Source organism: Ornithodoros turicata, unplaced genomic scaffold, assembly GCF_037126465.1.
Source record: "Ornithodoros turicata isolate Travis unplaced genomic scaffold, ASM3712646v1 ctg00000858.1, whole genome shotgun sequence".
Taxonomy (NCBI): Eukaryota; Metazoa; Arthropoda; class Arachnida; order Ixodida; family Argasidae; genus Ornithodoros; species Ornithodoros turicata.
This window is the reverse complement of record NW_026999407.1, coordinates 474092-480091: the sequence shown is the minus strand read 5'-3', so window position 1 is coordinate 480091 and position 6000 is coordinate 474092.

Below are 6000 nucleotides of genomic sequence, written 5' to 3'. Positions count from 1 at the left end.
CAAAACAGATACCATTTGTTGCCTATAACGCGACCGTCCGTAAATTCGAGAGTCCTGCTCGCCTGCTACGCAAAACGAAGCGTGAGCTGTCCATGTTTATTTCGATTATGCAGATAAAAGTATACTCAAAGCAAGGAATTTATCTAACTACGTATTAGTCCTGCTTCATTCCAAAGTCTACGCCTCTTATACCCACCTTGGTTTGAGACATTCCTCCAAGGACATACATGGTCCTCAAGATGTCCCCACAGTGTCATCGCATCCTCCTCCTCCGAGGTGTATCCCCAGAACGTCCTGAGCGTAACACTCGCGGACTGTCCGTAAAGAGTCATTCAGGTACATCCTGTGCCCGTCCCTGTGGATAGGTAGGGGGACGAGAAATATTCTGTTTAGTTTACCTACTCAGACTCCCTAAACACATTTATTTTGTTTTTGGGCCGACCCTGGGACCTGACTGACCTTTTTGTTAAATAAAGGGTGGCCTAGCGTAAAATTCCCTGCCGCCGAAAGGAATGCAGACTGTCTATGATACATGAAGGATTTTTCTCGTGGAAAGAACAGAAACGCGCGATTCTGTCGCAGTGCCTTTGACTTTCGAAGGTCCTACCGCGGCCTCTTGTTCGTTATCAGAGCCCCATATGTTTTCAGCGGGGTCTTCGCCAGTAGCCCATACATTTTCGTACGTCCACCTCTCGGTAATTTGAAGGTACTTGCAATATGCTTTCAGCATCGGCATCTTTTGGATGCGACGATATCCCCAGTTTGTTTTTTTCTTCATGCCATACAACTGTGGATACGACGAAGTCTGTTATTTGCAGCCGAATATGAAGGTCAGCAAACAGGTCCCGGCATCAGACTTCTGCGGTGCCGACCGACCGGCCGGCGGCACTGACGTCTCAAGTCCGTACTCCGCGTGCCCGTTCACCGGCGTTGGCTGAATCAGATGTGCACGAGCCAACGTGGCGCCTCTTTGCGGACCTTCACCCTTCACCACGCCGTGCGCCCTTACTTTGTAGGATTGCAAATAGGCGATTCAGAAGGCGATCGTCAGAGTCCGTCGGAGACATCCGTTCTTACTAGGAGGCAGACATTAGGACGATCGGTGCCCTGTGCGGGCCGCCCACCTGTGTCGCCAACACAGAGGCGGTTCAGTCTTGGGCCAGCATGGTAGATATGTAGAGGAGGTGCGGTGTTCCCCTACATGAGTCCAGACCGGAGGTGATGGCCCGGTGGCCTATCTTCTTCTTCAGTCTCCATCACGTCATGGCACCGTATCCGCAAGGGAGATTGGTCAGGACAACCTTGGAATGTGATGACTATGACGATGCTACTAGATATAAGCGGTTAGAGCCAACGATGAATGAAGATGAGGTGGACTGAGGAGTGGGTGGCCTATGTCCAGCCGCGTGGTCCATCCTCGTCGTTGTCCACCGGCCGCTACAGATACAAGATCTATCACTATGTGCAGACAGAAATTCGGGAGATTCTGACCCCCCCCCCCTCTAGATCCAGCCCTGAGTCCATCTTTATGCGTTTGAATTATTTGACACTTCCTGGCATCGATAAGCCTACGTTGCTCTGTTTCACGAACAATAATAGGTCAAAAGGAACTGTACATTGGAGTAAATGCTGCGCCGATTTCATTAGAACGTGAAAGAGAAGGGAGAGTTTTATTCATTGTCGTGCGCGAGGGTCAACTGGAACGGTGAACTGGAACGGTGAGGTTGCCAGAGGAGCTAATCGCATTCGAATGAAGTTGCCGTGACAGAAAACTCATTTCAAAAACACCTAAGGGGGCACACTGTTCTATGACGTTAGACGTGCTCTCGAGAATTACGTTGTTGCCGTCATTCGGGTGATGCGCACATTTTCGTCCAAATCGCTCTTCCTATAGAGAACCTGCAACATGCATATTCCAGACAGCTCTTCTCCCGAAGCTGGTAAAAAAAGTTTGTTTGGACCAGCTGTTCCCAACCTTTTGTGCCCCATGCGCCAGTTTCGCCGTTCAGCAAGGCATTACCCCCTCCAACCATTAACTCCACAGCAATACACGCATAAAGATATGAGGTATTTTATTGCTTCTTCCGAGATTCCTCAAACTATTGTTTCTGGAAGGCGACCTTACCGCTAGATAGCCCTTCCAACAACGTGCGCACACAGGTGCAATGGCGTCCCCGGGGACGTTGATGTCCTGCAAATGATATACTGTACTACAGTACTTCCGTTCTAGGGGGGAAAACACGAGGGCGAAATGTGTCGAATAGTGTGTTTATTGTGGCGCCCCCGTAGTCGTGCTGGGAACGAAGAAAGGAAAATATGACAGGAACATCTACGTTCTTTTTTCACGCCAGCTGAAAAGCGACAATCCAGCATGGAGACATTAGTCCTAAAGCGTCTTCCAAAAACCACATGCAAGAACGAAACCCATATACTTCCGTTCTAGAGGGAAAAACACGAAGGCGAAATGTGTCGAATAGTGTGTTAATTGTGGCGCCCCCGCAGTCGAGTTGGGAACGAAGAAAGGAAAATAGACAGGAACAGCTACGTTCTTTTTTCACGCCAGCTGAAAAGCGACAATCCAGCATGGAGACATTAGTCCTAAAGCGTCTTCCAAAAACCACATGCAAGAACGAAACCCATATACTTCCGTTCTAGAGGGAAAAACACGAAGGCGAAATGTGTCGAATAGTGTGTTAATTGTGGCGCCCCCGCAGTCGAGTTGCGAACGAAGAAAGGAAAATATGACAGGAACAGCTACGTTCTTTTTCACGCCAGCTGAAAAGCGACAATCCAGCATGGAGACATTAGTCCTAAAGCGTCTTCCAAAAACCACATGCAAGAACGAAACCCATATACTTCCGTTCTAGAGGGAAAAACACGAAGGCGAAATGTGTCGAATAGTGTGTTAATTGTGGCGCCCCCGCAGTCGAGTTGGGAACGAAGAAAGGAAAATATGACAGGAACAGCTACGTTCTTTTTTCACGCCAGCTGAAAAGCGACAATCCAGCATGGAGACATTAGTCCTAAAGCGTCTTCCAAAAACCACATGCAAGAACGAAACCCATATACTTCCGTTCTAGAGGGAAAAACACGAAGGCGAAATGTGTCGAATAGTGTGTTAATTGTGGCGCCCCCGCAGTCGAGTTGGGAACGAAGAAAGGAAAATATGACAGGAACAGCTACATTCTTTTTTCACGCCAGCTGAAAAGCGACAATCCAGCATGGAGACATTAGTCCTAAAGCGTCTTCCAAAAACCACATGCAAGAACGAAACCCATATACTTCCGTTCTAGAGGGAAAAACACGAAGGCGAAATGTGTCGAATAGTGTGTTAATTGTGGCGCCCCCGCAGTCGAGTTGGGAACGAAGAAAGGAAAATATGACAGGAACAGCTACGTTCTTTTTTCACGCCAGCTGAAAAGCGACAATCCAGCATGGAGACAGTAGTCCTAAAGCGTCTTCCAAAAACCACATGCAAGAACGAAACCCATATACTTCCGTTCTAGAGGGAAAAACACGAAGGCGAAATGTGTCGAATAGTGTGTTAATTGTGGCGCCCCCGCAGTCGAGTTGGGAACGAAGAAAGGAAAATATGACAGGAACAGCTACGTTCTTTTTTCACGCCAGCTGAAAAGCGACAATCCAGCATGGAGACATTAGTCCTAAAGCGTCTTCCAAAAACCTCATGCAAGAACGAAACCCATATACTTCCGTTCTAGAGGGAAAAACACGAAGGCGAAATGTGTCGAATAGTGTGTTAATTGTGGCGCCCCCGCAGTCGAGTTGGGAACGAAGAAAGGAAAATATGACAGGAACAGCTACGTTCTTTTTTCACGCCAGCTGAAAAGCGACAATCCAGCATGGAGACATTAGTCCTAAAGCGTCTTCCAAAAACCTCATGCAAGAACGAAACCCATATACTTCCGTTCTAGAGGGAAAAACACGAAGGCGAAATGTGTCGAATAGTGTGTTAATTGTGGCGCCCCCGCAGTCGAGTTGGGAACGAAGAAAGGAAAATATGACAGGAACAGCTACGTTCTTTTTTCACGCCAGCTGAAAAGCGACAATCCAGCATGGAGACATTAGTCCTAAAGCGTCTTCCAAAAACCACATGCAAGAACGAAACCCATATACTTCCGTTCTAGAGGGAAAAACACGAAGGCGAAATGTGTCGAATAGTGTGTTAATTGTGGCGCCCCCGCAGTCGAGTTGCGAACGAAGAAAGGAAAATATGACAGGAACAGCTACGTTCTTTTTTCACGCCAGCTGAAAAGCGACAATCCAGCATGGAGACATTAGTCCTAAAGCGTCTTCCAAAAACCACATGCAAGAACGAAACCCATATACTTCCGTTCTAGAGGGAAAAACACGAAGGCGAAATGTGTCGAATAGTGTGTTAATTGTGGCGCCCCCGCAGTCGAGTTGCGAACGAAGAAAGGAAAATATGACAGGAACAGCTACGTTCTTTTTTCACGCCAGCTGAAAAGCGACAATCCAGCATGGAGACATTAGTCCTAAAGCGTCTTCCAAAAACCACATGCAAGAACGAAACCCATATACTTCCGTTCTAGAGGGAAAAACACGAAGGCGAAATGTGTCGAATAGTGTGTTAATTGTGGCGCCCCCGCAGTCGAGTTGCGAACGAAGAAAGGAAAATATGACAGGAACAGCTACGTTCTTTTTTCACGCCAGCTGAAAAGCGACAATCCAGCATGGAGACATTAGTCCTAAAGCGTCTTCCAAAAACCACATGCAAGAACGAAACCCATATACTTCCGTTCTAGAGGGAAAAACACGAAGGCGAAATGTGTCGAATAGTGTGTTAATTGTGGCGCCCCCGCAGTCGAGTTGCGAACGAAGAAAGGAAAATATGACAGGAACAGCTACGTTCTTTTTTCACGCCAGCTGAAAAGCGACAATCCAGCATGGAGACATTAGTCCTAAAGCGTCTTCCAAAAACCACATGCAAGAACGAAACCCATATACTTCCGTTCTAGAGGGAAAAACACGAAGGCGAAATGTGTCGAATAGTGTGTTAATTGTGGCGCCCCCGCAGTCGAGTTGCGAACGAAGAAAGGAAAATATGACAGGAACAGCTACGTTCTTTTTTCACGCCAGCTGAAAAGCGACAATCCAGCATGGAGACATTAGTCCTAAAGCGTCTTCCAAAAACCACATGCAAGAACGAAACCCATATACTTCCGTTCTAGAGGGAAAAACACGAAGGCGAAATGTGTCGAATAGTGTGTTAATTGTGGCGCCCCCGCAGTCGAGTTGCGAACGAAGAAAGGAAAATATGACAGGAACAGCTACGTTCTTTTTTCACGCCAGCTGAAAAGCGACAATCCAGCATGGAGACATTAGTCCTAAAGCGTCTTCCAAAAACCACATGCAAGAACGAAACCCATATACTTCCGTTCTAGAGGGAAAAACACGAAGGCGAAATGTGTCGAATAGTGTGTTAATTGTGGCGCCCCCGCAGTCGAGTTGCGAACGAAGAAAGGAAAATATGACAGGAACAGCTACGTTCTTTTTTCACGCCAGCTGAAAAGCGACAATCCAGCATGGAGACATTAGTCCTAAAGCGTCTTCCAAAAACCACATGCAAGAACGAAACCCATATACTTCCGTTCTAGAGGGAAAAACACGAAGGCGAAATGTGTCGAATAGTGTGTTAATTGTGGCGCCCCCGCAGTCGAGTTGCGAACGAAGAAAGGAAAATATGACAGGAACAGCTACGTTCTTTTTTCACGCCAGCTGAAAAGCGACAATCCAGCATGGAGACATTAGTCCTAAAGCGTCTTCCAAAAACCACATGCAAGAACGAAACCCATATACTTCCGTTCTAGAGGGAAAAACACGAAGGCGAAATGTGTCGAATAGTGTGTTAATTGTGGCGCCCCCGCAGTCGAGTTGCGAACGAAGAAAGGAAAATATGACAGGAACAGCTACGTTCTTTTTTCACGCCAGCTGAAAAGCGACAATCCAGCATGGAGACAT